This window comes from Lepidochelys kempii, chromosome 1, assembly GCF_965140285.1.
Source record: "Lepidochelys kempii isolate rLepKem1 chromosome 1, rLepKem1.hap1, whole genome shotgun sequence".
NCBI lineage: Eukaryota > Metazoa > Chordata > Testudines > Cheloniidae > Lepidochelys > Lepidochelys kempii.
In genome coordinates, this window is record NC_136380.1 from 13,708,420 (window position 1) to 13,731,087 (window position 22,668).

The window sequence follows — 22,668 nt, forward strand, 5'->3', positions numbered from 1 at the left end:
TATCTGACTCCTTACTGGGTCTGCAAAAACCAGAGCTTGAGTCTGCACAGGATCTGGGAGGGATTTTGTTTCCTGACATACACACACTGGCATAAATCCTATCGTAAATGCAGTTATACCGACATAGATTATTTCAGTTCCCAAACCAGAATAAGCTAGACCAGTCTAAACACTTTCCTACTGGTAGCTCTGCATCCAAACTAGTTTTGTTGTAGTTATTGCCATTCTACTGGGATAGTTAATGCAGAAAAACTATATTCTATTGACAAGCCCTTCAGGTGCCTAGGAGTGGATTAAGACAACAAATTATGAGCATTCATTTTTAAGAATCTTGGCTCTAAACGCTCATTGCCTCAGTTTCCCCATCTGTGAAATGGGGTTAATACATCCCTACCTCACTATGGAGTTAACTGATGTTTTGGGAGCGCTGTAGTTATAGGGGCCATACAAGTACTTTGATAGTAAGGAGCAGAGTCACCTTACAAAGAGGCATAAACTGCACTGAAACACGCACCCCATAAACAGCTCATGTGAACACCTTGAATAGTGTTTGCTTATTAACACTGAAATTGACCTGTTGCAATGGGCCACAAGGAACACAAGCACCCACCCAGCCCATTATGTGACTTGCTTTCACCCCACACCTGTTTTTCAAACATGCACTATGGATCCGCCCCTTTGCTACTGTAGTCTGGCAACATAGTTTGTGACACAAAACAAAAGCTGGAGCACGCTGAAAGCGAAACCTCTTGATTCCTGCTTATAGCCAACAATTTCGGTCCACTGGTAATTCAAACAGTTGCTCTGAAAGGGACTGAAATACCTGACAATAAAACTCTGAAAAAGATGTTTCCTTAACTAGCTTCCTTAACTGGAAACTTGCCAAGCTGCGTTTACTAGCCGTGTTGGCAAGAAGCTGCCCTGCACACAGAGTAGACAAAGAGGGAAGTGTTCACATATTAGTAGATCTAGATCAGGAGTGGGCAAACTTTTTGGCCCGAGGACCACATCTGGGTGGGGAAATTGCTTGTAGGGCCGGCGCAAGGGGTTGAGGTGCGGGGGGGGGCAGAGTGTGGGGTGTGGGAGGGGATGTGGAGTGCAGGAGGGGGCTCAGGTCAGGGGGTTAAGGTGCAGGAAGGGCGTGGGGTGCAGGAGGGGGCTCAGGGTAGGGAGTTGGGGTGCAGGATGCGACAGGGGGCTCAGGGCAGGGAGTTGGGGTGCAGGATGCGACAGGGGGCTCAGGGCAGGGAGTTGGGGTGCAGGAGGGGTGGGGGATGCGACAGGGGGCTCAGGGCAGGGAGTTGGGGTGCAGGAGGGGTGGGGGATCTGACAGGGGGCTCAGGACAGGGAGTTGGGGTGTGGCGTGTAGGAGGGGTTCAGGCTTTGCCCTGGCATCGCTTACCTGGAGCGGCTCCAGGATGGCAGCAGCGCGCACCGGGGCCAGGCAGGCTCCCTGCGTGCCGCGGCCCCGGCCCCATGCCACTCTGGGAAGCGGCCGGCACCATGTCCCTGCGTGGCCCCTGGAGGGGGGGGGGCGCAGAGGGCTCCACGTGTTTCCCTCGCCCGTGGGTACCTCCCCCAAAGCCCCCGTTGGCTGCGGTAACCCGTTTCTGACCAATGGGAGCTTCGGGGGAGGTACCCACAGGCAAGAGCAGCGTGCAGAGCTCTCTGCCCATCCTCACCCCCATCCTCAGGGGCTGCAGGGACGTGGTGTGGCCGCTTCCCGGAGTGGTGCGGTGCCACAGGAGTGGCAGTCCCACGGGCTGGATCCTAAGCCCTGCGGGGAGTTTGCCCACTCCGATCTAGATTAAACCCACCCACATATCGCCATTGACAGTAGAAGGATACCCCAGGAAAATGAGTCGTAGAAGGACAACTTGTGCTGCCAGGACAACCATGTTTTTGGAACCAGCTCAAGAGACCCATCTGAGATGGTTACCACAAACGTGGTCTAACTGAAGCAAAACAGCGACTTTTTTCACAACAGAACCATGGGAAAAGTGGATCTGGGCATCCGCACCTACAGTGCTTCCCGGCTGCCTGGTGTGCATTACGGAAAAATCTGGGCAGCTATCCCATAATGTCTCAGCAGGAGAAAAAATGCCCAGAAAACATGCACACAGAGCAGCACCAGCCACGTGTGGAGCAATGCACTCTGGGATGTCCCACCACAGAGAGCTGGGAGAAAGGCAGATTGGCCAGACTAGTTACACAGGCATAGTTGAGGGGGTCTGTCCATAGAGCCTAATTAATGTTGACTATTTGTATCACTGTAGCTTCTCGGAGCCCCAGGGTGTGTCTACACTTTGAGCTGGGGGTGTAATTCTCAGTTCAAGTAGACATACCCGTACTAGCTCTGACGAACTAGCACCCTAAAAATAGAATGTAGCCATGGGGTGAGTAGTGGAAGGGGCTAGCTGCCCACAGAACATACTTGTCCAAGACTAGGATTATACTTGGGACAGCCACCCGTCCTGCCACCACAGTTACGCTCTATTTTTAGCAAATTCGCGTGATCAGAGCTAGTGCAGGTAAGTCTCCTTAGTTGGGAATTACACCTCCGGCTCCTAGGGTAGACATATGCTCAGATGCGCTCCAGTGTCATTATGACCTGGTTACAGAAGACAGCACAGTGTCAACTAAGGCCTGTGGCATTAAGAACACCACATGTTTAGCTACCATCAGTACAGAGCATTAACCCCGCGCTGGATGGACACTGATCACTTTTAGAGCCCACTAGCTGGTTACAAATGCAGTCGAAAGTTACTGTGTGAACAGGGCTTAGGAAAGTCATTCACATCCAATGGCCCATCTCTGACCTCGCTGCGAAGGGAGGAGTTAATCTGACTCCAAGCATGCATGTTTCCATGCTCATGTGGAAGGCAATGTTGGGACACTTCCACAGCTGGTCTCGAGTCTTCTGCCGTTCCATAGATAAATCAAGCGCCGGTCTCCAGGAGTGGCAATTTGCCACCTCTTGTATTTGCTTGAAAGAGACAGGGTAAAGGAGTGTGAAATGCAGTGGAAAGGCAGATGTTTTGTTGTAAGAACAATGAAGCCGCCACAGCAGACAGCTGAGTGTCCATCAGCTCCCTCTCTGCATCTGTCTGTCTGTCCCCTTCTCTGCTGACTCCAGAAATATAACATTTGGCAATGAGGAAATTATATCCCAGGACTGTCCAGTGTTCCCATTGCCTGCCCAAGAAGAAGAAAAAGTAAACAATACTATAAACAAAGGGGTTACGTTCACCGAGAGGCACAGGGTGCCAGACTCCTGTTTTTGCTCCGGGGACAGCGTGAACCAGCCAGCTAGAGAGGGGGAAGTAGGCAAATAAAGATAGAATCATGGATAAGGGTCTGCAGTCACTGTTCACACCGAGCACTGAGAGGGGAGTCTCAGCAAGCAGCCATCTTTCTTAACGTCAGGTAACTAGGTTGAGAAATGGCTTAGTCTACCCGGGGGGGAGGAGGTGCGGGGGGAACCTTTGTGCAGCTAAAGGAGTAGGTCAGCACAGCCAGCGGAGGGCAATCAGATGCAGATAGTGCATAATTAAAAAAAAAGGGAGGAGGAGAATTTCCCTGTGGAAATGGCATCCAGGGGATGTGAAGTCCAACAGGAGAACAGAGAGATCGCACCTTTTGTGGGCAATGTTGGTGAGGTCGACAAAATCCGCCAGTCCTGGGTGGTGTATTGCAAACGTTTTGAGCAATTTGTAGCTTGCAACTCCATTCCGGATGGACAAGTTTCAACCTCGCTGACAGTGACAGGTCGGAAGGCGAACGGACTGCTTGTGTGACCTATTGTCTCCAGCTGTGCCTGGAGCTGCCAGGCATGCCACAAGCTCTGCAGCGACGCAGGACCCTTTTCCTCCTACCCCACTGACGATAGCAGACCCATATCAGTTTCACCGGGGACATCAGGGAAGTGGAGAGTCAGTAGCACAGTTTGTTGCTGCTTTAAGGAAGTTGTCTGAGCATTGGCAGTTTGGACAAACATTAAGTGGTGCCCTGCATGACCAATTAGTCTCTGAGTTACACAGTGACCAGGTCCGGAAGAAGTTACTGACTGTATCAGCGCTTAAATTCGAGAAGACTGTTGAAGTGGCAGTTGCAATGGAGAGCACAGGGAAGGATTCTCTGGACTTTAGGGTGAACCAAGTAGTTCACCTCCTGCATCGGTAAGACAGAAGACCACAGGAACATTCTATGGGGCAACTGTGCGCAAACCACACACACTGAGAAGGATTGCTGGGTACGCCAGAAGAAAGGACACAGTGCTGTCACACAGTTCAACAACCAACACAGAGTAACTACATCCCAGAAGACATCTATGAATACTAAACCTAAGAAAGGATCGAAGCTGGGAATTCATAATGTGTAAAAAGACAAGAACTTTAGTGACACTAGCCAAGACCTAGCACTACGCATGTTATTGGAAGCTGGAGTCAGGGATGGCATCTGGGTTACACTCTTGATCGAAGGAGTTCCTACAAGAGTGAGCTTGATACTGGAGCTGCATCTACCTATCACCAGACTTTGTCACAAGTTCTCCTTGTGTGTTGATTGTGAGATATTTGTGAGATGCCAGATCTATCTCCATTTATAGGTATGCACTGAGCAAATCCAATGTACTGAAACACTGTCCACCACTAAGAGTAGCAAACAAATCTTCAGTAAGAGGAAGTGGTTACTGGTCTGCACATAAAACTGAATTCAGTGTCACTTTGAAAACTCCACCAATTCAGACTGAGACATCCTCCTTGATCCCTGGAATGAGAGATGTAGCCACTCACCATGTGAAACCAGTAACAAGACTCGGATGTTCACTAATAATCAGCTTCCACCAGAGGCTTCAAAGGAAAAGGCACAACTCTGGGCTTTCCATATTTCAGCTGACTTTTAGACCTAACAGTGAGCTTCTCTGGTACATGGCTCATCTGTCCAACCTCTTTTTCAAAAACTTTGAAGTGTCTGCCCAGTATTTCTTGAAGATTTCGAGGTGCTTTTGTAATTGTCTTGATCTTGTAATTGTCTTGATCCAACTCACCTTGAGCTTCTCAAGCCAAGATCTGTCAAAAAAATGGTTCATACTTTCCTTCAGTCACAGAGAAGGGTAAAAGTTCTGTTCTGAGGAATTTCAGAGGTTCCTAGCTTCAAATGGAATTGAACACATAAGCTCTGGTTCATACCATCCTGCTACAAATGGATGAGCTACTCCCTCCACTTGCAATTCTTTTCTTGAAGTTTTCTTTGTGGACCTGTTGGGACCTGCTACATCCTGATATTGCCTCACATGTAGCCAAATCCCAAGCAAGGCAAACTGAATGATGACATGAGACTTGCCATTGTCCTTTTCAATGAGACCTAGTGTAGACTTGCTAATAAAGGGTGTGGAGTGAAATGGGTACCTGGAGAACTTGTAAAATGCACAGGACCTGTTTCGTTTGTGGTCAGATTATCCTGTGGTATTTTATGGAAATGACACCTGGACCAGCTGCAGCCTCTACAAGTACTGGAGTCCAGGGATGTTCCCGGAGGAACAGAAAGTTCTCTTATTGAACCTCCTTCTGTTACAACTCCTAATTTCGACAAATTGGTGGAAAAGTCTTTGGTGCCAGATCCAGTTGATTCCTTACCGCTGACTGTCCCTGTTGTTCAGGACACTGCTGCATCACCATCACCCGAACAGAGTGCGAAAACCAGTTGTGCACCTGAATGTATAAGTTGGTCAGTTAATCAGTTGCTATTCCAGGGCAAAATCATCCCTTGCAAATTCACATTCTGCCATAGTCTACCCGCAACTTTTAGTTAGGTTATATATTGGTCTATATTAGCTATGTGAACAATAATGTGTGTATATATATTTGGGAAATTGTTTAAAAGTAGAGTGGCGGAATGTGAGGTCCTGTCCCTTTAAATGTCTGAGAACTCCCCCTCCCCAGCCTCACTTTCCTGTTGGTTTCAGGTTTGCTGCCAGAACAATAAAGCAACCACAGCATCTCCATCAGCTCCCTCTGTGTCTCTCTATCTCCTTCTCTGCTGGCTCCAGAAGTATAACCCTTCCCTCAGTGTGTGCTTATCAATGTGTGTTGGGAGAGGTTTAAGCACTGAAACTGGTCTAAGGGCATCTTGAAGGGCCAGATTTTAGGTGTCTAATGATGCAGATAGGACCCTGGTAGGAGTTAGATGCCCAAACACACTTAGGGACCTATCTGCATCTTTAGCCACCGAAATAGCTTTAAAAAACCTGGCCTTTACTCCGTGTCACAGGGTGGCTGGCCCCTTAAGGAGCAATGGGCCTTGGTCCACCGGTGACAAGTATAACTCACCTCCCCATCTGGGAGGTCATGTAATAGAGAACAGGTGTCCCCTGTACGAGCAACAGGCAGGTGCAGGAGAGAGGGAGAAGCTCAGGAAACTGCAGAGAGTGAGAAAGGCTCTTGCAGGAAAGACCCTGACCCCAGAGGATGTTTGGAAGCAGCACAAGAAGGCTGAGCTTGAGCCAGGCAAAGCGCAAAGCCTGGGCGTGGTGGCTGAATCAGGGGAGAGACGGCAACCTGGGATCCAGCTCTGGGAAGGATGGCTAAGGACTCCCTTCCTAAGAGACAGAGTTAGAGGCACGGAACTGGGCTAGGGGTCTGGAAGGCCAGTGTCTTCACAGAGGACTAAATAAAAATCAGGGCTGCAAAAGGGGAGGGTATTAACTAACTTTGGCTTGTGATCTGGAGTTTGGGAGGAGTCCAAGGAAGGAAATTATTGGGGCAGGGTGCTTGCTGAGCGACTTCAGGCCACAGAGGGGTGCTTGGGTGGCCGTCACCCTGTTATGCTCTGCAATCATTCACATTGAGGTTTTGGCCAGGGGATAGTCTGCACAAGCCGGACTGAGCATTTAGGATTCAAGGCCTAATTTATCCCTGACTTTGTGGACTTGCATCAGGAGTGAATTTGCCTCTCTGGCTGCCAGGAGTAGGGTGAACAGACATCCCAATTTTATGGGGATCGTCCCAATATTAGGGTTTTTGTGTTATATGTGCAACTATCTCCCCCCCACCCCCCACCCCCCAAAAAAGTGTCCCAATTTTTCATGCTTGCTGTCTGGTCACCCTAGCCAGGAGACCTTGATATTCATTTACAAAGTCTTTGGCTGCTGGATGCTTTATTCCTTACTTATTCAACTCTGGCTGTGAGAAGCCATTCAGGCCTTGTCTCACTACAAGGAAACTGCTAGCTAGAGCAGAGTTCTCCCTCCCATGAGCAACATAAGGATTAAGTAGTTAGGTCTTGTCTACACTATACAGTTTTGTTGACAAAAGTCAGCTTTCATCGACAAAATGGTGGAGGTGTACACACGGAAATGCTCCTCCCACCGATGTAACTCCCCTGCTATGCTGACAAAATAAAGCCACCTCGACGAGAGGCACAGAGCCTTTTGCCATGTATTTTGAATGACGCAATGTCAGTGTAGACATTGTATTTGCTTATGTTGCCCCACCGAATTCACCATATTTGGGACTCTTGCTGAGCTGTGTCCTAGCCAAGAGACAGTGAGTAAGAGGTGTATGTGACTTTGATTTTTGGCTTTGAATGCACTCACAATATTGTCTCTGCTCATTGCTTCTTTGGCTTCTGCACATTGAGGACCAACTCCTACACACCGACGGAGCACCTTCAGCAGATAAGGTGCCAAACCAAGAGGAGTAAGGAGAATATGTTTTGAGAAGTGCTGCAGTCAACAGATACAGCAGATGGCAAAACAAGAGCATGGAGGGAGACAGTTAATGAAAAACTCAGGTGGGATAGCCTGAAAGGAAATGGGGAAGGAGCGGATGATAGATGGACAGGAGAGGATGATAAAGCTACTGAAGGGCCAGACAGAGTTGCTCAAGTCTTTCATAACACTGAAGTCTGAGTACATCCATGCACGACTCCCCCTGCAGCCAATATAGAACACCGTTCCGTGCCCTCCCCAAACCCCCCCAACAGCTGCCTCGCAGGTTCCGGTACCATTGCAGTACCCCCTGCACTCCACCCCTAGAGACTGGTTTCATATTGAAAGCTGGAGTTACACTCAGCTGTGAGAGCCTTAACCAAGAGACTGCTCCTTATTGCCATGTCCCCTGTTTGGAAAAAAATACGTGTTTTATCTTTTAATTAAAGTGTAGTCTTTGAAACAAAAACGAGTCTTTATTTGTGTCATGCACATGATAGTTGCTGCTGAAATTCAAACACATTGGCTAGAGGCAGGAACATTTGCTCACTACAATTAAAGTTCAGGAATTACAGGGGTCATTCAAGTCAGCAAGTAAATATTGCCTAGCCGAATGCATCACATAAAGACACATTACTGGGACTCATTGTCAAAATGCTCTTTCAAAGCCTCTTTGATTCGAATAACCCCCATGTACCCCTCAAATTGCCCTGGTATCTGGCTGCTCAAAATCAGCAGCCAGCGGATTCACCTCAGCACTCCACCCCTGGGGAAACTTTTCCCCCTTCGCTTCACTAATGTTATGCAGAGCACAGCAGAGCAGGCTGCTATGACCACTGGAATATTTTCCTCATTGAGGTCTAATCTGCCAAAAAGGCAGCACCAGTGACCTTTTAATCTGCCAAAGGGACTGCTGTCTAGGTTCCCAGTGTAAGACTTCATGAGCCATGGGAGCAAGGGGTAGATGGAGTCTCCCAGGATCACTATGGGCATGTGCACATCCCCCATTGGACTCTTCTGGTGTGGAAAGAAAGTTCCAGTGTGCAACTTCCTATATAGTCCAATGTTCCTAAAGATGCATGCATCATGAACTTTCCCTGACCAACCCGCATTGATATCAGTGAAATGGCCCCGGTGATCCACCAGCACCTGCAAGACCATGAAGAAGTAGCCCTTTCAGTTGATGTACTCCATCACAAGATGGCCTGGGGCCAAAATAGGGATATGCGTGTCATCTATCACCCTGCTGCAGTTAGGGAATCCTATTGTTCCAAAGCCATCAATTATTTCCTGCACATTACCCAGAGTCACAGTCTTTTGTAGCAGGAGGCAATTAATGGCCCTGCACACTTGCATCACTGCAACCCTCACAGTGGACTTTTCAATTCCAAACAGATTCGTGACTGACCGGTAGCAGTCTGGATTTGCCATCTTCCATACAGCTATTGCCACTTGCTTTTCCACTGTGAAGGCAGCTCTCATTCTGGTGTCCTTGTGCTGCAGGGCAGGGGTGAGCTCTGCACACAGTTCCAGGAAGGTGGCTTTCGACATCTGAAAGTTCTGCAGTCACTGCTCGTCATCCCATACAAGCATCACGATGCAATCCCACCACTCAGTGCTCATTTCCCGAGCCCAGTACTGACAGTCCACCATGTGCAGCTGCTCCGAGAATGCCAGCAGCAACCTTGAATTGTTTCTTTCCATTGCACACAGCAGGGCAAGCACCACAGATTCACTTTCCGTTTCCCAGCTCATGAAGTACGGCAGGACCAGCCGCGCTGTGTTCACAGAATCATAGAATATCGGGGTTGGAAGGGACCTCAGGAGGTCATCTAGTCCAACCCCCTGCTCAAAGCAGGACCGATCCCCGACTAAATCATCCCAGCCAGGGTTTTGTCAAGCCTGACCTTAAAAACTTCTAGGGAAGGAGATTCCACCACCTCCCTAGGTAACGCATTCCAGTGTTTCACCACCCTCATAGTGAAAATTTTTTTCCTAATATCCAACCTAAACCTCCCCCACTGCAACTTGAGACCATTACTCCTTGTTCTGTCATCTGCTACCACTGAGAACAGTCTAGAGCCATCCTCTTTGGAACCCCCTTTCAGGTAGCTGAAAGCAGCTATCAAATCCCCCCTCATTCTTCTCTTCTGAAGACTAAACATCCCCAGTTCCCTCAGCCTCTCCTCATAAGTCATGTGTTCCAGTCCCCTAATCATTTTTGTTGCCCTCCGCTGGACTCTTTCCAATTTTTCCACATCCTTCTTGTAGTGTGGGGCCCAAAACTAGACACAGTACTCCAGATGAGGCCTCACCAATGTCGAATAAAGGGGAACGATCACGTCCCTCGATCTGCTGGCAATGCCCCTACATATACATCCCAAAATGCCATTGGCCTTCTTGGCAACAAGGGCACACTGTTGACTCATATCCAACTTCTCGTCCACTGTAACCCCTAGGTCCTTTTCTGCAGAACTGCCGCCGAGCCATTTGGTCCCTAGTCTGTAGCGGTGCATTGGATTCTTCCGTCCTAAGTGCAGGACTCTGCACTTATCCTTGTTGAATCTCATCAGATTTCTTTTGGCCCAATCCTCCAATTTGTCTAGGTCCCTCTGTATCCTATCCCTACCCTCCAGCATATCTACCACTTCTCCCAGTTTAGTGTCATCTGCAAACTTGCTGAGGGTGCAATCCACACCATCCTCCAGATCATTTATGAAGATATTGAACAAAACCAGCCCCAGGACCGACCCCTGGGGCACTCCACTTGATACCGGCTGCCAACTAGACATGGAGCCACTGATCATTACCCGTTGAGCCCGACAATCTAGCAAGCTTTCTATCCACCTTATAGTCCATTCATCCAGCCCGTACTTCTTTAACTTGCTGGCAAGAATACTGTGGGATACTGTTCCTACTGCTCATTACCAGACTGGGCAGAAGCTCAGGATCCATGCTTTCAGGTAGAGATGGCGGGCACACAGTTTACAGGGGCTGTTCAAAAACGGCACGAAACAAAGTTGGAAGTCCATGGAATGATGGGATGGAAAGAACTGCATCATGAGACGGTGAGTGGGCCCCCACGATGCACTGTGATCTGTTCCCAGATCTCTCAGCCAGAGGGTGGTGAGTTGCACTATGGGAAGCTACCCATGATGCAATGCTCTCTCTGTCAGTGCAAGAGCACCGTCTGTGGATGTGCTCCATCAGCACAAGGAGCGTTGTGTAGACTTGAACAACCGATGTAATTAAAGCGGCATATGATCATCGACGTAACCTAAGTCAACCTAACTCTGTAGTGTAGACAAGGCCTTAATGTTTGTACAGTCCCTTAAGCTGCTGGGACAGCTCCTCAACTAGTGTAAAGCCACATAACTCCAACTGACTCCATGGTTTATTTACACCAGCTGAGAATCTGTCCAGTAAAGTGCTATGAAAGTGCTAGGAATGACTGTCTAGCTAGGTCTTCATATCAGTACCCATCACCCAGTCAGATTTTCAGATCCGGGAATGCCGTCTTGGCCCCATTGAAGCCAATGGGAGTTTTGCTGTGATTGGAAGCCCAACAATGGTCTCTGGAGAAAGGAGGCAAAGCAGCCTCCTGTGAAATGTCCTATCCCAACAGTGTGTATGTGCGCTCTTTACGAGCCTCAAAGCGTCTGAGCGGACAAATGGGTGAGACAATAGCAGGCGAGATGCTGGAGGCGAGATAGGATGGAGAACTCAAGCCAGGGTAGGCATCAAAAAAATTAAAGTTAAACAAGCGTTCAGGCAGGGAAGGGAGTCAGGAGCAGTGCATCAGAGCAGGAGTCACCCGGGGTGGGGGAGATTCTCTGGCCTGTGTTATACCGGAGGCCAAACGATGATTTAGTGGTCGCATCTGACCTTAAAATCAAAGGGTCTGATTCTCATTTAGACCAAGACTCCTTTACATCACTCTGCCATGCGAGGGGCAGAGAGGTGTCAATAAGATTCAGGCCCTCAGAACCTACACAATCACTTTGCACAACACGCACAGAATGAGGGAAGGATGGTTTTGTTCTATGGAGGAGACGTCTAGACCTTAACCATACTGCTGCTCTTGCTACAAAGTGTGTTCTTTCCTTCCTCGGGGTTTTCGTGGCCTTATTCTGTGCAAATGTAAGTAAGCTTTCCCCTGACAGCTAGTGATGAGCTGGGGAGGGAAAAAGGCTTCAGGACCAGATTGTATTTTTATGAACACACCCCCTCTTCCTAGGTATGAGCAGACAAAGCTGTGTTGTCAAAGTGATCAACTTTGGCAGGCATTGGGTTAGAAATCACTTTAGATGGCAAGGGACCTGTATTTAGAACATATCACTGAACATCAGCACGACCAGGAGAAATGAGCTAGAGTGCCATTGAGAAGCAACGCTGGGAAAGTAAATACTTCTCTGATGGATTGTATTTACTGAGGAACAACCTATCCTAAATTCTCAATTACTGAGGGACAATCTACACTCATTGCTATATTGCTTTCCAGATGCCACTCTTAGTATAACATTTTTTTGAGTCATGTAGCTGAATATTGGATGCTAATATTTAAACTGTATCATTAAATGTATTACCCTTAATTTGGGATATTGCAGGTTATGTACTATATGTATTTCATGAATTTTTAAACCAAACTTTGTACTTTGGTATAATTTAAGCATTATACCCAGATGTATAGAAACTCTTTCTTTAACATATGTATTAGCTAATTTTAATACTGAGTGCAGGGGTAATGAAATGGTGTTATCCTTACTGTATGAGTAAAGGGCACCAGAACTGTACTTAGCCTGACCTGACTGAGGGGGTCACCCTCAACTGAACTGAACTCGCTAAGCAGGGGGACTGAGATGCCGGACCCCTGTGAAGGGCAAGAGGGGGTGGGGACAGGTGTTTCTGCCTGGAGGTGTGGGCTCTGCCTAAGAGTTCTAGGCATGGTTTAACCTACCCCTCCCCACTGTTCAAACATAAAACTAATTAAGGCTTCATTAGGAGTCTTTTTGTTTTCTTAAGTGATCACTAGAGCTGAAATCCTTTGTTGTGAGACAGTGTGTCTGCCCAGCCTGCTTCAGCAGTGAGGTTCCCCCATGGAGCGCTGAAAATCACTCAGAACTGGGGGGAACCTTAAGAAACTGAGCCACAGAAGTCACTGTAGAGAAGCAGGAAGCTTCAGAAGGTGACCGTGTGCATCAGTGATGACCAGCAGGCAGATGGCTGGCAGGGTGGCGAGCAACTGGTGGAGCGGGCGGCCGGCAGGGTGGCCAAAGGAGTGGCGTGGCAAGCAGCTGGCTGGTGGGGCGGGGCAGGACAGCCGATGGAGTGGTGAACGGCCAGAAGGCAGCTGATGCCAGAGCAAGTGCCTGGATGGTGGAGTGAGCAAGGTGCCTTCCTCCCTTTCCCTCCAGCCAGGGTGGGAGGTGAGCTCACACAGATGCACCTCTGAATGATGGATCTTCACTGACCAAGGACAACTGTGAGTGGGGTGCGGTGGAGGGAGAAGGGAGGGGCACATTAAAAGAACTTTTGGTTTTTGGACTCAAGCACCTGAGGCAAAAGACACTGCCCGATGCACTCTGGGCGGGCAGGGTTTTGCTCATGATTTTATGATTGTGAATCCTGCTTGCGGCATTTTCCCAAATTAATGCCAGGTCACTTCCCTCCTTTCATTAGAAATTTCTTTCCTATGCTCAGATGCTCTGCTTGCGAGAGGGGAGATATTGCCTCAGGCACCATGGGGGTGGTGTGTAATTTCCCCAAGTTACTGGGTTGGGGTTCAAGCTGATTCGGTGTTGTATTGTTGAAAAGGAACCCCTAGATATTGAACCCAGCCCTGGTCGTTGCTGACTCCACCTGACAGAAGGGTTATACAAAGTTTGTACTCTCTGAAAGGAGCAGAATCTGTGAGTTTTCGAGGGACTAGTTCTGTGGGGATGGGACTGGAACCTGAGTCCACGGGACAGCCAATATCTCCACACTGCTACCTGGCAGCCTTGGTAGGGCTGTTTGCATTATCACATAGACCCTGTGGAAATTAACACCACAGGAAGTGTCACTTTGGAAGGCCAGATTGACAGCTTCTTGCACCACCTCTGATTGATTCAGGCACCTTACTTAAGCCAAGAAGGAGTTCTAGGAAGGGCCTGTGCAACAAGGTCAACCCCTCCTGCCAGCTGTGGTGACAAACCAGCATCTTGACTCTCGGACTCTGACCCTGGCTCGGACTCTCGCCTTCTGCCCTCGAACTCCAACTCTGCTCCCAACCTCTGGCTTCGGTATTTGGACTCCGACGTCCCGTGACTTTGGGAGTTGGACTCTGACACTGGCTTTGACCCCTGGCTTCAGTACTGGGACTCCGACTCCAGGCTTTGACCCCTGATTTTGGAACCTAAGCTGACTTCAGCTTTGACCCCAACCTCTGACTACGGACCCTGGCTTCGCCCTTTGAAACCTGGCTCCATTCCTTCCCCCCCCCCCCCCGGCATTGGTACTAGGACCTTGACCCTGGTCCTGAATTCAGGCTACCTCTCTGAGGCTCCAACCCCAGTTCTGGCTCATGACCTGTGCCCCTGGACTCTGGAACTGGCCCTGACCAACTAGGCCTGACCACCCAAGCCCTGGTCGTGACAGCTTCATTGTTAGGCTGGGGTCCACGGAAATCACAGAAAAGCCTTAACTAGCTGGACTGGGAACGTCTGAAGCAGCATTTTTAAATGCTTGGTAATTTGAACAGTCCAGTGCCTGGCACAAAATCAGGCCTTAAAAGAGCTTCCTGAAGAATCTCTTTCTGCTGAGTCTGCAGGAATTTGTTGACTTGGCTACAAGTGACAACAAGCCATTGGTGTTCCGGCCTGGGAAAGGTAGTGCCCAGAGCCATGTAACTCCCATGTGTAAGTCAGAGTCTCACAAGGCGTCTAGTCCAAGGGAGCTGAACTGCTCAGTGGCTTTCCCCTCTCTATTCATAAGCTAAAGCGAACTCCTCAGGTCACATCAGCGAGCCCTCTGGGGTCCTTTCCTAACAGCAATAGGGTCAGTTCCTCAACTGGAGTAAATCAGCACAGCTCCATTGATTTCATTGCCAGTTTACACCAGTTGAGGACTTGGCTCATATAAAGTCACAAAGACCATTGATGTGATTAAACCTGTCCCTGCCCAATCAGAATTAGTCCCTCCAGTGCATTCCCCAGGGCAGTTTTAAATGACTCCAGCAATGTGGGGCAGGTTGCCAGCAATTCAGTATAGTTCCAGTGAATCTAGGCAATATTCTGAGCCTAGCCAGGGTTCTAGTCCTCACAGGGTCCCTGTGACTTTTCATGACCAATGTAATCACTAATATGTCCCTCTAGTGTCACCGTAAATGTCAGAGCAGGAATCATGGTGCAGCTACAGTGTCTGAGGCAGAAGCTACCACTGAGGTAATAAAAGGGGGAAATCCCTTAGAAAAACACGTCCTTCCTTGTATTGAATCCATCAGATCCAGGTCAACTGTAGGGTGACACAGGGGCTAGGGTGAGCATGAGCAAAAGCGAGGATATTGCAGCCAAATGGAGGTGTGAGTTGTGGGGAATATCACAAAGAAAAACAAGACAGGACCTTTTAACAATGCAAGTCTGATAAGGGGGTGGGGACGGGGACACATGAGGCTTGTGAAAGGGCAAGCAATGGAGTATATGACCCCTAATGTATGAGTGAAGTGTCTAGGGTGCTGATGAATGTGCCATGATTTATCATTAAATGCTGAAGTCACAAGCAGAAGCACCAGCCAGGATTGGGCCCCATTGTGCCAGGCGCTGTACAAACACATAGCAAGAGACAAGTCCATGCCCTGAAGAGTTTACAATGCAATGGAAGGGCTCAGGGCTGGAATGAAGAGGATAAGGGAGGAGAGGGGGTATGTGGGCTTCAGGTCACACTTAGCAGAAGTGGAAAGACAGATGCAAAGTTATCCCAGCTCCAGTGCCTGGATCAGGGAAACAGGCTGTCATGTGACAGTCCCACTTTCTGCTATAGCTGATGGCATTTCCTATCCCTATTGTGAGCCCTGCTCTCTGCTGTATCTTCCCCTAAACCAAGCTCTTAAGGGGGTTCTCAGCACTGGAAATACCCAAGTGCTCTCTGAAGTGTGAATGTGATGTGGTTTTTAGAGCTGATCTCCTGCTCTGCTGTGGAAAACTGCTATCGGTGATGGGGAATCAAAGGAAAGCACATGATTGCCAACCTCAGGACCTCAAAAATCATAAGATACACCCCAAAAATCATGAGAAAAAACCTCATGATTTTTAAGCCAAAAATAATACAGTATGTAGTGATTTAAAAAAAAGAAATTTCCTTTCTGAGACTTTGGATCACGTTTTCACACTCTTCTCTGCAGTCACGAAGGCTAGAAATGTACGGGGGTTTTTTAATGGAAGTTGAGATCTTCCCGTGCTCACTTAGCTCCAGGAAATGGGTCTTTGAGCTAAACACCAGCTATCGCAAGACTCGCAATGAAATCATGTGAGTTGGCAACACGGAAACGGTATCCTGTTGATGAATCACGTCACCGCTTGTTTCTCCCCAAAAGAAGTTTATTTACATTAGAAATAGGGAGGCTTAATTTCCCATTGCAACAGGAGAACTTTGGACAGTGACTTCGCAGCAGGCTGCCATCTGAGTGGAAAGAATTGCCGAGAGTACCCGTGAGCAGCATAAACAGAGTGACGTCAAATTATATTTTAGAAGCACTTTCAGTTTTAATAAGCCAAAGTTTTGCTTACAAGTAAAGCAACTTTTCAGACCTAGGCCCTGATTCTTATTTACACATCACAGCGCTCGGGCAGTATGCAAAGTGCCTTACTGAGATCATAAAACATGGTCTGCTTCCAGGCTAAGGGTGCTTTATGCTGCCAGAGTGGTGTGAAGGGGCCTTGAGGTAAACAAGAATCCAGCCCCTGGCATTTTAGCCTGGCAGCCTCCTTAAAATAGATGATTAGCTTGATTGTGCTTCTAGGGCACAACCTTGCTCACCGCTGCACCCAGCTCATGAGACAGGGCTGAGAAGGGGAATTTTCCCCATTCCCACTGCAGGCCTCATGAGTTTCCCCTCCTAAGGGGTTGGGTTCCCTGGCCTGTCTCCATTCACCAGTTGCAGAATCCCTTCATGCCGCCAAACTTGGCACCCCACGCAAATCCTGCCATGCACCAGGTCCGCCACCGGAGGGCTCTGCTGGGACAGGATTTGTACCTGCAGAATACAGGCGGGACATTTAACAGAGCATTGGCTGGCTCTTAGCACTGAAGACAGAAATCAGCTCATCAGGAAGTCCCCTAGGCTCTCCATGGAAGGTCAGTTAAAGCCACAATAGTTCCATAGAACAGTGCGTGTGTAACGTGTAATGGCATTTCAACTCGTTGCATTATGCCATACAGAGCAGAGCACAGATAGTTCCTCTTGGTCAGCATGGAAATAATCTCTAGGCTACTGGTGTACTCTGCCCTCAACGCCCCCACCCCCAGACAGGCAGAGGGGGAAGTTAAAGGACAAGAAAACAGCTGATCCAGCTGGGTAGCTCTACTGGCTTCTGCAGAATTGCTCCTGATTTACACTGCTGTAAAGGAGACCAAGAGTGGGCCAACTAGGCAAAATAAGGTTATTGGCCAGGATGAAAACCCTGAGGCCAACCCATCTCTGAAGTTTTGGGAGAGCTCAGAGCTGGATCCAGACTCTGAAGCTTTGACCGGATCACTGTTTGAATGAGACAATGCACTTCTCTTCTTTTTAAACAAATGATTATTGTGGCAGTGTCCAGAGGCCCTAGCTAAGATCAGGGCCCCATCATGCTAAGCACTGTACAAACTCATCACTTTGAGTCCCTGCCCTGAAGAACTTGCAGCCTAGCTAGACAAGACAGACAAAGGCAGGGTTATTTGCAGCACTATATTAAACACAACCGCTGTGTTCAATGTGCACAATTCCAGCAATGCCCGTGGATGGCATCAGACGAATAACAGATAGCTCATAATAATAATTCATAATAAGGTCTGGGTGAACACAAACTAACCTGCCTCTTCCCCAAACTTTCGCCCATTGCTAGTACTGGACTCGAACCTTTTTGAGCCTCCAGTACGTGAAGGCAACACGGCTTTGAGAAAAATGCAGTGAGTGACTGCCATGGTCACCCCATTTCTGCCTCTGGATTCCAAACTCTCCCACTACCATTAAGTCCTGGGCCTGCCCCCCTGAAATCAGTGGCAGGTTACCATTAACTTCAGTGGCAGCTGTCTGTGCATTACTGTCTTTGCCCATCTAGTCCCTGCCGCTACCCCTTCCCGCTGTACCAATTCAATTTTATTGTGTGTCTGCGGGGCAGTACCAACCAGTGCTTGAACAAACAGAAATACCAAGCTGAAAGGAAGACATGTGTTTTCTAGTGGCACTGGATGAGATGTGTTCTTTGTCCACACAGCTTATCTAGCCCCATCAGTTTAACCTGAGACACATGATATCATTAAAGCTTTATTGCTGTAATTAAGAGCTGGGTGTGTGGCAGACATGCACTGTGCTTCCATGCCGTGTTGTTTTAATACCTGAGAGAATTCCTCCGAGTGTATGCACAGCTATTTCTTCTACATCAGTAGCCCTTTCGTTAACACGCTCCCAGATAAAGCAGGACCGGCTCTGGTACGTGTCATCCAAGGCCAGATCCATCCTGGGTGTTAGCAAGTATAACTCCAATTCCATTTGCACCTGCGTACACCGGGGATGGATTTGGCCCATTGTGCCCAGATGCAACAGATCAGCCAGCGAAGCCAACATTTCAGATTGTTACCCACACTTATGTCTGAAACCACTAATGGGGCGGGGGCAGCTTGAGAGGCATTTGGGGAGGGAAGAGATGCAGGAGGGAGGAGACAGTGAGTGGACACTTACAGCGTTTGAGGGTTTTTAATCATTTGTATCTTTACAACGCTTCTGAGCAGGTAGATCTCTCTCCTGGCCCCCACCACTGCAGCTGGTATTTCCTCTGGAGCGTTCCCTGTGTTATAAGAGTATTCATGACACTTTGGAATTTACTTCAAGTGACATAATAGTCATTCATCTTTTTACTGGGGCACTGGAAAAACTCTAGTGATTTATACCCCGTTGGTGTCCGCACTGGAGACGTAAGCACCAGATCTGGATTTTGCGCGAGCTGCCCGTGTTGGATCACTACTGAAGCAAAGGGCTTAGCAGATGCTCTTGAAGAGAATTTGTGGATCTGGTTTCTAAGATCATTGATGTGCTTGGCAACAATCACTAGACATACAATTTCTAGCAAGGACCATGTTACCCTGAAATTCCCAAAGCAAAGATCTCTCATCATCTCAAAGCTAACTAGGGCAGACAAGTTAAGACTGTCAGCAGTTTTCAAGTCCCAGAGCCAATCAGTGCAGGGCATGCTGAAAGTTTCTTTGTGAAACAGATGCCCAATGCTGCAATTTCTTTGCAAAAACATTCCGGATAAACACAGGAATTCAGTCTCCAGGGCTATCCACTCAAAACCATTCACTTAAAAAAAAAAAGTCAGAAAGAACACTCTTGAATGAGGTGAGGTCTGGTTTCCCTGGGAGATCTGAAAAGGTTACTTATATTCAAAAGCACTGGAATGATCTATATTCCCCATCCGCTAGTATAAATTCTCTATATAGTTTGCTGGAGAGATTTCCTCTCTTTAGTGCTGCCATCTAATATTCAAGTATTTTCCCCACAAAACTACAACCACGTGCTTAAGTAGTTCAGTGATGATGCTCTTGCTTCTGTTGTCACCTTTGAAATAGCCAATAGCAACATATTTGACACGAGTGCTGCTTTTGTAATGTTATGATTAAATTTCATATCTCCCCAAAGCAATAAACAACAACTACAGAAAAGGATCTAAATCTAAGTCTGTTAGGACAGAAAGTTCTGGCACCATTTAAGCAAACCACGTTCCTAGTGTAAGTTTTCAAAAAAAAACCCACATATAAACAGAGGGAATGGAGAGATACAGAGAAAGAAAAATGCACACTCAGTCTATAGTGAAAATTAAATCTGAGCATCTGTATTCATGCTCATTTAGCTTGACAAAACACTATTTCCCATACGTGAATATGTATGTAACATACCCCCAAATCCTATTATTTCTAACATAAACTGACAGGCTCTGTTTGCCATATCACCACAGCCTATTCTACAGCATAGCAGGATCCCAAAAGGAACCTCATTTACTCAGTTGTCATCCATATTATCATTTGGACACAACTCCCCAGATTGATCCAAACCAGCTGTGGTAGAGACGGGTGAAAACTCACCTGGCAATTGGCTGAGCTACCTTTAATAATATTTGCCAGCTGAGCTGTACCGAGAACAATAGTCCCTTGAAATTTCACTGATTTCCTTGTAAGTATAAAAACTCAGCAGTATGGGCCTCATTCTTCTCTCGGTCACACCAGCAAACTGAAATGGATGCGTTGAAGTCACTCTGGATTTACACCAGTGTAACTAACAGAATTTGACCCTACATCTTGAAAGGGAGATTTTATCTTCCTGAATTCTGTTTTATTGCAAGACTTCTGCTGCTCCTAGCAGTTCCCAGAGGCTATCCCAGCATCTCCAACATACAGAGCATGTACTGTAGCTATGAGCCCAAATGCTTACAGTAAAGGCTGTAAATACTCTCCTGTGACAGGAGTTAGAGATTCCAGGAATGTGTTCATTCTTCTTCCTTCTTAACCCTTACAGCACTCAGAGCAGCTCTTAGAAATACATCCGAGCTTGATTTAAAAATTGCCGGTGATGGAGAATCCACCTTGGTAACTTGTTTCAACGGTTAATTCCCCCGACTGTTAACAATGTACGCCTTATTTCCAGTCGGAATTTGTCTAGCTTCAGCTTCCAGCCATTGGCTCGTGTTACACCTTTGTCTGCTAGACTGAAGAGTCCATTGTCAAGTTTTTGTTCCCCAGTGTTGCACTGCCTCACGTCCTTATTATTTATATTACCATAGCCCCTAGGAGCACCAGGCATGGGCCAGGACCCCACGGTGCCAGGTACAGAACAGCCACAGAACAAAAAGATAGTTCCTGCCCCACCGAGCCGACAATCTAAGGCCTTGTCTACATCACACAGGTTTGTTGACAAAAGTCGGGTTTTGCCGACAAAGCAGTAGAGGTGTCCACACTGCACTGCTCCTTCCACTGACAAAACTCTTCTGTTTTGCCGACAAAATAAAACCACCTCGATGAGAGGCACAGCGTTTTTTGTGGCAAAGTTAGATCACCAAATTGTCAGTGTAGATGCCACACTTGGTTTTGTCGCTGTCAATGGCCTCCAGGAGGTGTCCCACAATGCCCATCCTGACACTCTGGTCAGCAGTTTGAACTCTGCTGACCTGCATCTGGGTACACAGGTATCTGCCCCTCCTCCTTTAAAGGCCTGGGAATTTCTGAAACTCACTTCCTGTTTGCTCGGTGTGGACAACTCACATCACATCTTCCCAGCGGACCATTGCCGCTCCATGCAGCAGACGCTCTCCTGCTTGGAGCACACCTGAATTGTTGGATCTGCTGGTGCTGGGGGGAGAGGAGGCTGTGCAGTCCCAGTGCCGCTCCAGCTGTAGGAACTTCCATACCTATGGTCAGATGTCTTGTGGCTTGTTGGATAAGGGCTATGAATGGGACATGGTGCAGTGCCTCGCGAAGATCAAGGAGCTGAGGCTGGCCTACCAGAAGGCAAGGGGGGCAAAACATCACTCTGGTGCTGCGCCAAAGACCTGCCACTTCTAGAAGGAGCTGGAAGCCATCCTCAGCGGCGATGCCATGTGGAAGACGTTGGTTAGCCTTAAATCAGGGGTTCTCAAACTCCATCGCACCCACAACCCCTTTCTGACAACAAAAATTACTGCCTGACCCCAGGAGGGGAGACCGAAGCCTGAGCCCCGCTGCCCTGGGTAGGGAGGCCAAAGGCTGAGCCCCACTGTTCCAAGTGTGTGGGGGCTGGGGGGGGGGGCTTCAGCCCCAGGTGGGCATGGGGGCTGTAACCTGAGCCCTGCCGCCCAGGGCTGAAGCCCTTGGGCTTCGGTCCCGGGCAGTGGGGCTCAGGCTTCAGCTTCTAACGCCAGGCCTGGTGACCCCATTAAAATGGAGTCACAACTCACTTTGGGGTCACGACCCCCAGTTTGAGAACCGCTGCTTTAAATAAACTCACCCCTAGCGCTAGATTCCATGATGTGACATTTTCAATCTCAACAGTTTGCTATGATGCCGACACAGTGCTAGGGCCAGGACCATCCCTAGGGGCTGCGGGGCCCGGGACAACCCCCCGCCCTCTGGCCCAGGCCCCGCTCCCCACTCCACCCCTTCCTCCAAACCCCCGCCCTACCTCTTCCCACCCCTCCTCCACCCCCTCCCCAACTCCACTCCACCCCTTCCCCCAAACCCCCGCCCTACCTCTTCCCACCCCTCCTCCACCCCCTCCCCAACTCCACTCCACCCCTTCCCCCAAACCCCCGCCCTACCTCTTCCCACCCCCTCCCCAACCCCATTCCACCCCTTCCCCCAAGGCCCTGCCCCACCTCTTTGCGGCTTCCGCCCCCTCCCCCGAGTGATGCTGGCGGGGCGGAGCGGAGTGGGCGGGCCAGGTTGCTCGTTGCTGCCGGCACCAGGCTCCCCACTAGCCTCCCAGGCCACCCTGGACCCTGCATCCCGAAGTGTGGGGCCCCCCGAAGCGTGGGGCCCGGGGCGGTTGCCCTAGTCCGTTCTATGGATGGGAGGCTCTGACTAGGGCTCCATGGAGCAGAGGGAAGGTTGGGTTCAAATACGAGCGATGTCAGACACAATGAGTGAAAGAGTACTGTATACACCTACTGGTTACAGACCAGGGGCCACAGTCCGGCCCCACCTCTCGTTGCTTCACAGCACTCCAGCAGCGCAAAGCAACCGGAAAGCTGGTTCCGTTG